At 42.8% G+C, this 8,580-nt stretch overlaps 1 pseudogene; it reads right to left on the minus strand.

Annotated features, from left to right (window-relative positions):
* Positions 1-7,244: 7,244 nt before the first annotated feature.
* Positions 7,245-8,265, minus strand: LOC148106686 (olfactory receptor 4E1-like; annotated as a pseudogene).
* Positions 8,266-8,580: the final 315 nt, after the last annotated feature.

Raw genomic sequence — 8,580 nt, forward strand, 5'->3', positions numbered from 1 at the left:
TTCAATGATCATTAGTTGTGTATAATGCCCAGTGCTCATCAGAACACATGCCCTCCTTACCTTCCATATGTTTAAGAATCTTTTCTGAATGGGGCATCTGGGTGGTTTAGTTGGTTAAGCATCTGCTTTCGGCTCAGGTCCTGATCCCAAGGTCCTGGGATGGATCCCCACATTGGGCTCCCTGCTCTGTGGGGAGTCTGCTTCTCCCCCTCCCTCTGCCTCCTGCTCCCCCTGCTTGAGGTCTGTCTCTCTCTGTCAAATAAATAAAATCTTTAAATAAATTTTTAAAAAGAATCTTTTCTGCATGTTGTCTCTATCCTTTTGCTTATTTTCCTATTGGGGTATTGTTCTGTTCTCTTACTGTTCATAGAATTTTATGTATAGTAAGGAAACGAACATTGTTTAACTGGCAAATGATTGAGACTTCCTTAATTACTGAGGGGAAAATAATTGAAAAGTCCTTAAGATAGAAATATAGGATTAGCTGGTAACAAAAAAGCAACTTGGGCTAGTGAAAAGGGTGGTGGATAAGAAATGTTTATTTTTTACCACCAAAGTTATTGTCCTCAACATGCCACTCCTGATTCCTAATTTTCATTCTCTTCATCTACAGATCAGGGTTGTTGAATTGGTAAAGACATTTCAATATTAAGATGACCTTTCATTTAGGACCTGGGAGGGAGTTCAAGGAGAACTAGTCAAGTGACTAATATAACTCCTGGGTAATATATTTACTGATTTACAATTGCTGTGCACCTCCTATACAGGAAAAAAAAAAAATCCTGAATCTGTTCTCTGTGGTTCTGGTGTTACCTCTTATTTTACTGTAAGCAGGACTCCCCCACTCCCACTTCTCCTTGGGAATCTGGAGCTGCTTGCAATAAAAAGAAAAGCAGGTCTGCATCCCAAACTTGTGTGTATGCCAGTCCCTATAATCACTTGTTTCTAATTTGTCCCTGCACTTTCGCATGGTTTTGCTACAAGATCATCTTTAGAAAGTGAAGGAACTGAGAAGCAACAGAAAAAAAATTCTGGTTTTGTCATGGCTAAGTAGCTTGTAGTAAACTAACCTTTCCACACAAAGTAACCGTAACATCTGGACAGAATACCTAACACAATCATTTGAAGGCACTGGAGAACAGTCAACACAGGCAAGACTTCAGGGGTTACAATTCCAAGAAGGGAAGGACAAGGAAATGAGTTCTACATTCACCTTGGGTGCTTTTTCCTATGGATGTTTGGCAGTTCCCTGGGTGGGGACAGTATGGGGATATGGAGGCATGTGGGAAAGAATGAGGGGAAGGAAGGATAAAGTCTCAGCAGAAAGCAGGAATTTCACTGAACTGAGGAGGTAAAAGATATGGTGTTTGTGCATATGGCCCTTCTCTTCACTACGTCTATATCTTTGGGGGTAAATACCCAGTAGTGCAATGGCTGGGTCATAGGGTAGCTCAATTTTTAACTTTTTAAGGGACCTCCACACTGTTTTCCAGAGTGGCTGTACCAAATTGCATTCCCACCAACAATGTAGGAGGGATCCCCTTTCTCCACATCCTCTCCAGCAATTGTTGTTTCTTGCCCTGTCAATTTTTGCCATTCTAACTGGCATAAGGTGGTATCTAAGTGTGGTTTTGATTTGAATTTTCCTGATGGCTAATGATTTTGAACATTTTTTCATGTGTCTGTTGGCCATTTGTATGTCATCATTGGAAAAGTGTCTGTTCATATCTTCTGCCCATTTTCTGATTTGTTTGTTTCTTGTGTATTGAGTTTGAGAAGTTCTTCGTAGATCTTGGATACCAGTCTTTTATCTGTAGTATCATTTGCAAATATATTCTCCCATTCCGTGGGATGCCTCTTAGTTTTTTTGACTGTTTCCTTGGCTGTGCAGAAGTGGGACTTTTATCCCACGTTCATTTTATCCCAAGTTCATTTTATCTTTTGTTTCTCTTGCCTTTGGAGATGTGTCATGAAAAAGGTTGCTGTGGCCGATGTCGTAGAGGTTGTGCCCTATGTTCTCCTCTAGGATTTTGATGGATTCCTGTCTCACATCAAGGTCTTTCATCCATTTGGAGTTTATCTCTGTGTATGGTGTGAGAGAGTGGTCAAGTTTCATTCTTTTACATGTAGCTGTCCAATTTTCCCAGCACCATTTATTGAAGAGACTGTCTTTTTTCCACCGGATGTTTTCTCCTGCTTTATTAAAGATTAGTTGCCCAAAGAGCCAAGGGTCCATTTCTGGGTTTTCTATTCTGTTCCATTGGTCTATGTGTCTGTTTTTGTGCCAGTACCATGTTGTCTTTGTGATCACAGCTCTGTAGTACAGCTCGAAATCCAGCATTGTGATGCCCCCAGCTTTGTTTTTCTTTTTCAACAGTTCCTTGGCGATTCGGGGCCTTTTCTGGTTCCATACAAATTTAAGGACTATTTGTTCCGGTTCTTTGAAAAATGTCATTGGTATTTTGCTCGGGATAGCATTGAAAGTGTAGATTGCTCTGGGTAGCATGGACATTTTAACTCTGTTAATTCTTCCGATCCATGAGCATGGAATATTTTCCCATCTTTTTGTGTCTTCTTCAATGTCTTTCAAGAGTGATTTATAGTTTCTAGAATATAGATCCTTTACGTATCTGGTTAAGTTAATTCCAAGGTAACGTATGGTTTTTGGTGCTATTGTAAATGGGATGGATTCCCTAATTTTCTTTCTTCAGTCTCATTATTCGTGTATAGAAATGCAACTGATTTCTGAGCATTGATTTTGTATCCCACCACATTACTGAATTGCTCTATAACTTCTAATAGTTTGGGAGTGGATTCTTTTGGGTATTCCATATAGAGTATCATGTCATATGCAAAGAGAGACATTTTGACTTCTTAGCCGATTTGATACCTTTTATCCCTTTTTGTTATCTGAATGCTGTTGCAAGGACTTCTAGTACTATGTTGAATAATAGTGGCGAGAGTGGGCATCCTTGTCGTATTCCTGATCTTAAGGGAAAGGCTTCCAGCTTTTCCCCATCGAGAATGATATTTGCTGTAGGCTTTTCATAGATGGTTTTTATGAGATTGAGGAATGTACACTCTATTCCTACACTCTGAAGGGTTTTAATCAGGAAAGGATGCTGTATTTTCTCAAATGCTTTTTCTTTTTTTTTTTTTTAAAGCTTTCAAGTTTTTATTTTATTTTATTTTATTTATTTATTTGACAGAGACAGAGACAGCCAGTGAGAGAGGGAACACAAGCAGGGGGAGTGGGAGAGGAAGAAGCAGGCTCATAGCAGAGGAGCCTGATGTGGGGCACGATCCCGGAACGCCGGGATCACGCCCTGAGCCGAAGGCAGACGCTTAACCGCTGTGCCACCCAGGCGCCCCATCAAATGCTTTTTCTGCATCTATTGAGAGAATCATATGATTTTTGAATTTTTGTTTCTGGATAAAATCTATGACACTGATTGATTTGCGAATGTTGAACCACCCTTGCATCCCAGGGATGAATCCCACTTGGTCATGATGGATAATCCTTTTAATGTACTGTAGGATTCTATTAGTCAGGATCTTGTTGAGGATTTTGGCGTCCATATTCATTAGGGAAATCGGTCTGTAATTCTCCTTTTTGATGAGGTCTTTGCCTGGTTTGGGGATCAAGGTAATATTGGCCTCATAGGATGAGTTTGGTAGCTTTCCTTCTGTTTATATTTTTTGAAATAGCTTTGGGAGAATAGGTATTATTTCTTCTTTGAATGTTTGGTACAATTCCTCAGGAAAACCGTCCGGGCCTGGAGTTTTGTTTTTTGGAAGGTTGTTTATCACTGACTCAATCTCTTCATAATTAATTGGGCTGTTTAAAAAAAAATCAATTTCTTCCTGTTTCAATCTTGGTAGTTTATAGGTTTCCAGGAAGTCCTCCATCTTGTCCAGATTGCTTAATTTATTGGCATAAAGCTGTTGATAAAAGTTTCTAATAATCCTTCCGATTTCATTGGTGTTGATTGTGACCTCTCCTTTTTCATTCATAATTTTATTAATTTGGGTCCTTTCTCTATTCTTTTGGATAAGTCTTGCCAGTGGTCTGTCAATTTTATTAATTCTCTCAAAGAACCAGCTTCTAGTTCTATTGATCTGCTCTACTGTACTCCTGGTTTCTAATTCATTGATTTCTGCTCTAATCTTGGTCAACTGCTTCCTCGTGTGTGGATTAGGCCTGTCCCTCTGTTGCTGTTCTAGCTTCTTGAGGTGAGAATATAAAAACTTTAGACTTTTCTATTCTTTTGAGTGAGGCTTGGATAGCTATGTATTTTCCCCTTAGGACTGCCTTTGCAGTATCCCATAGTTTTTGGACCGTTGTGTTTTCATTCTCGTTGGTTTCCATGAATCGTTCAAATTGATTTTTGATTTCCTGGTTTATCGAATCATTCCTGAGCACGATGGTTCTTAGTCTCCAAGTGTTTGAGTTTCTTCCACATTTTTCCTTGTGGTTGAGTTCCAATTTCAAAGCGTTGTGGTCTCAGAATATGCATGGAATTATTTCAGTCTTTTGGTATCAGTTGAGACCTGTTTTGTGACCCAGAACATGGACTATTCTTGAGAATGTTCCATGAGAATTAGAAAAGAATGAGTATTCTTTGGTTCTGGTGTGTAGTGTTCTATATATATATATCTATGAGGTCCAACTCGTCGAGTATGGTATTCAAAGCACTTGTTTCTTGATTTCTTGCTTTGGTGATTTGTCTATTGCTGGTAGTGTAGTGTTGAGGTCCCCTACTATTAACATATTTTTATCTATATGTCTCTTTTTTCTGGTTAAGAGATGGCTTGTGTATCTTGTTGCTCCCCTGTTGGGGGCATATATATTTCCAATTGTCATATCCACTTGTTGGATCCATCCTTTAAGAATAATATAGTGCCCTTCTGTGTCTCTAACTATAGTCTTTAGTTTAAAATCCAAACTGTCTGATATGAGAATTGCTACCCCAGCTTTCTTTTGAGGTCCATTGGCGGGAAAGATGGTATTCCATCCCTTTCCTTTCAGTCTGGATGTATCTTTAGGTTCAAAATGAGTCTCTTGTAGACAGCAAATGGATGAGTCATGTCTTCTTATCCAATCTGCAACCCTGTGGCGTCTTATGGGGGCATTTAGGCCATTTACAATGAGACCGATTATTGAGAGATATGATTTTAATGATGCCATGTTGCCTGTAAAGTCTCTGTTTCTATAGATTGTGACTTTCTGTTCTGTATCACTCTTGGGGGCTTTTAATTTTTATAGAACCCACCTTAATATCTCCTGTAGGGCTGGTTTCCTGGTTACAAAATTGGTCAATGACTGGCGATTCTGTAAGGTCTTTATTTCTCCATCAATTCTGAATGACAGCTTTGCTGGATAAAGGATCCTTGGCTGCATGTTTTTCTCTGAAAGAGCTTTAAAAATGCTCCCCCCCCCAACCCTTTCTCTCATTCCAGGTCTGTGTAGACAGGTCTCACGTAATTCTGATACTTTGCCTTGGTACATGAGAAATTTCTTTGCCCTGGCCCCTTTCAATACTGTATCCTTGGATCTAATATTTGCGAAATGCACTATGATGTGACGTGGTGTAGGTTTCTCATGGTTGAGCTTGGGAGGGGTCCTCTCTGCCTCTTGGACACCAATGCTTGTTTCCCTTGCTAGATTAGGGAAGTTTTCAGCTACAATTTGTTCAAATATCTCTTCTAGACCTCTGTTTTTCTCCACCCCCTTGGGGATGCTGATGATTCTGACATTGGAACATTTCTTTGAGTCAGTAATCTCCCGTAACCTACATTCTTGAGAATGGATTTTTTTGAGCCCAGATTCTATTTTAGCTTCCTCTTCTACTGACCCATCCTCCAATTTGCTGATATGTTCTTCTGCCTCATTCACCCTGGCCGTCAGAGCCTCTAGTTTTGACTGCATTTGGCTCATAGAATTTTTAATTTCTGCCAGATTCGCTCTCATTTCCACCATTAGAGATTCTATATTCTCATTAAAATTTTAATTAATACTTTTGTCAAGTCTACACATCATCTTGACTATTGTAACTCTGAATTCCATTTGTGATAATTTGGTTACATCCATATCCATTAGTTCTGTGGCAGAGGCCACAGACCCATTGTCTTTTCTTTGCTGGGGGGGATTTCTCCTTCTCCTCATTCTGATGAGGAGAGGTTACGGGGTTGTCCAGAGCACAAATTATTGACCGGGACCCAGGCAGTATGCACTTGTTTTATAGGGATCTTAGGGATGTGGGCTTCTTGATTTTTCAGCCTGCCTTCTCGGGGAGGGGCCTGCTGCGCTGATACTCAGGCAACCCTGTTTGGGTAGAGTCTCTGTGTCCCCTGCAAGGGGGGGATGGGGATGGGCACCCTTGAGCTGGTATTTCCAGGCTTCTGTTCTCTGGCAGCTTTCCCTGGCGGTTTGCTGTGCCTCTTCTGAGAGTCAGAGCAGCAGTGGCTGAATCTCAGCCTCTATCTCAGAACAGAGGAATCGTGGACCGTTCTCCACTGATGTTCTGGCCACTTTAACTCTGTTACTGTTGGTGCTGCTCAACCCTGCAGCATACCGGGATGTGTGCCCCACACCCGGCGTCCCAGCCCTTATTTCCAGGGCCGGCGCATCTCTGTCCTTTGCGTTTCTAGCACCGCCAGCCACCAGCAGCCCCCGAGTGCTCCTGGAGCTCCCGGTCTCATTCTGGTTCCAGTGAGCACACCGGAGTTCCGTGAGAAGTCTGGTCATGCGTGTTCCCTGGCTCACGGTGTCAGTCAGCTCTCTCGCGGGTGCCGGTCCGGTCCGGGAGTCCGCCCACTCCCCCTTGCCAGTGGCTACCGCTTCCTGGCGCCCAAACGCAGCGGCTCCCTCCCCCTTCTGTTTATCTTACGATATCTGTGCACAGTTTCATGGCTCCCCGCTTCACACCTCAGTACTCAGTGCTGGAGATGTTCGTTTGTAGAGATCCAGATGTATCTTCCTGCATCTTAGGCTGATTCCGTGGATGTTCAGAATGGTCTGGTACCTATCCAACTAGACTCAGGGGTACAGCTGAAAAAGGGGTCCCCTACTCCTCCCCCATCTTAATTCCTCCCCCCTATTTGGACAGTTTAAATCTTGATCAAAACTTTCTGGGGCGCCTTGGGTGGCTCAGTCGTTAAGCGTCTGCCTTCGGGTCAGGTCCTAGGTGACTTATTCTTTGCAAGGCTTTTCTTGGATGTGGAGCACCAGGCCTCTTAAGAGCCTAGACATTGTCATTTTTCCCTCTCCCCTCCAACCTCCCCATGAACTTGTTCAAGGCATTCTTCATGTCTTCATTCCTGAGAGAGGAGATGACGGGGTTCCGCAGAGGGGTCACTGCGGTGAAGAACACAGACACCACGTTGTCCTCCAGGAGGCTGGTGGATGGACAAGAATAGATGAAGATGCAGTATCCCAGGAAGAGTGTGACGATGGTGAGGTGTGCTCACAGGTGGATAAGGCCTTCTGCCTGCCTTCAGAGATCTGTTGCCTCAGACTCACCATGATGACTGCATAGGACACCAAGAGGACCACGAAACAGACCATCAAGATCAGCCCGCTGTTGGAGATGATGAGGATTTCAATGATGTGGGTGTCCGTGCAGGCCAGTTTGATCACCTGAGGCACATCCCAGAAGAAGCTGTCAATCTCATCAGGACCACATAGGGCAGCTTGATAGTGAGGGAGGTCAGCGATATGGAGTTGATGGTACCCCCCGTCCAGAGGGCCACAGCCAGCAGCACACATACTTTCCAGTTTATCACTGTCATGTACTGCAGGGGTTTGCAAATGGCCACGTACCGATCGTAGGCCATGACAGTGAGGAGAAAGATCTCGGTGCAGGCAAAGGGGTGCAGGAAGAACATCTGGGTGACGCAGGCCTCAAAGGAGATGAGCTTCTCTTCTGACCATGTATCTCTGAGCATCTTGGGGACAGTGACCGTGGAGTGGCAGACATCAATAAAAGATAGGTTACTGAAGAAGAAATACATAGGGATATGGAGCCGGCGGTCATAGATAATAGTTATGACAATGAGGATGTTCCCAATCAGTGTCAGGACATAGGAAGTGAGGAACAGGGCAAACACAGTCATCTGCACCTTCTGATTGACAGATAAGCCTCTAAGCCGAATGTATGTCACGGAAGTGGTTTGATTGAGTAGGTCCGCCTCTTCCATTCTCTTTGTTGGACACTCTGCAAAGAATTAGGAAAAAAAATAACACTTAGCATCTGTATCAATCATCTGGTCACTTAATTTCTTCTGTGTTTGCTTTTCCCTCCATCTGGAGCTTATGGTCCAGTATCTTATTTTAAAAACCCCATTCAGCGTCTTCAATCATGCTGCATACACAGTAGGCACCACAGAGACATTTTTGGGAAAATAGTGCAGAGAACCATGATTCACCAAGAGATATAAGGCAGCCTTGGAGAGCGGAGGGCTTATATTTACTCATAAATCTTTAGCAGAGAAGAAACCAGGAGTTTTCTACCCCAAGCCAGTAACATGTTCAAAGTTGTACACAGCCTGGCCTTGAGCATGGTTTTCTCTATTGCCTGT

This window comes from Ursus americanus, unplaced genomic scaffold, assembly GCF_024610735.1.
Source record: "Ursus americanus isolate L20-20 unplaced genomic scaffold, mUrsAme1.1.p SCAF_147, whole genome shotgun sequence".
In the NCBI taxonomy this organism is placed as follows: domain Eukaryota; kingdom Metazoa; phylum Chordata; class Mammalia; order Carnivora; family Ursidae; genus Ursus; species Ursus americanus.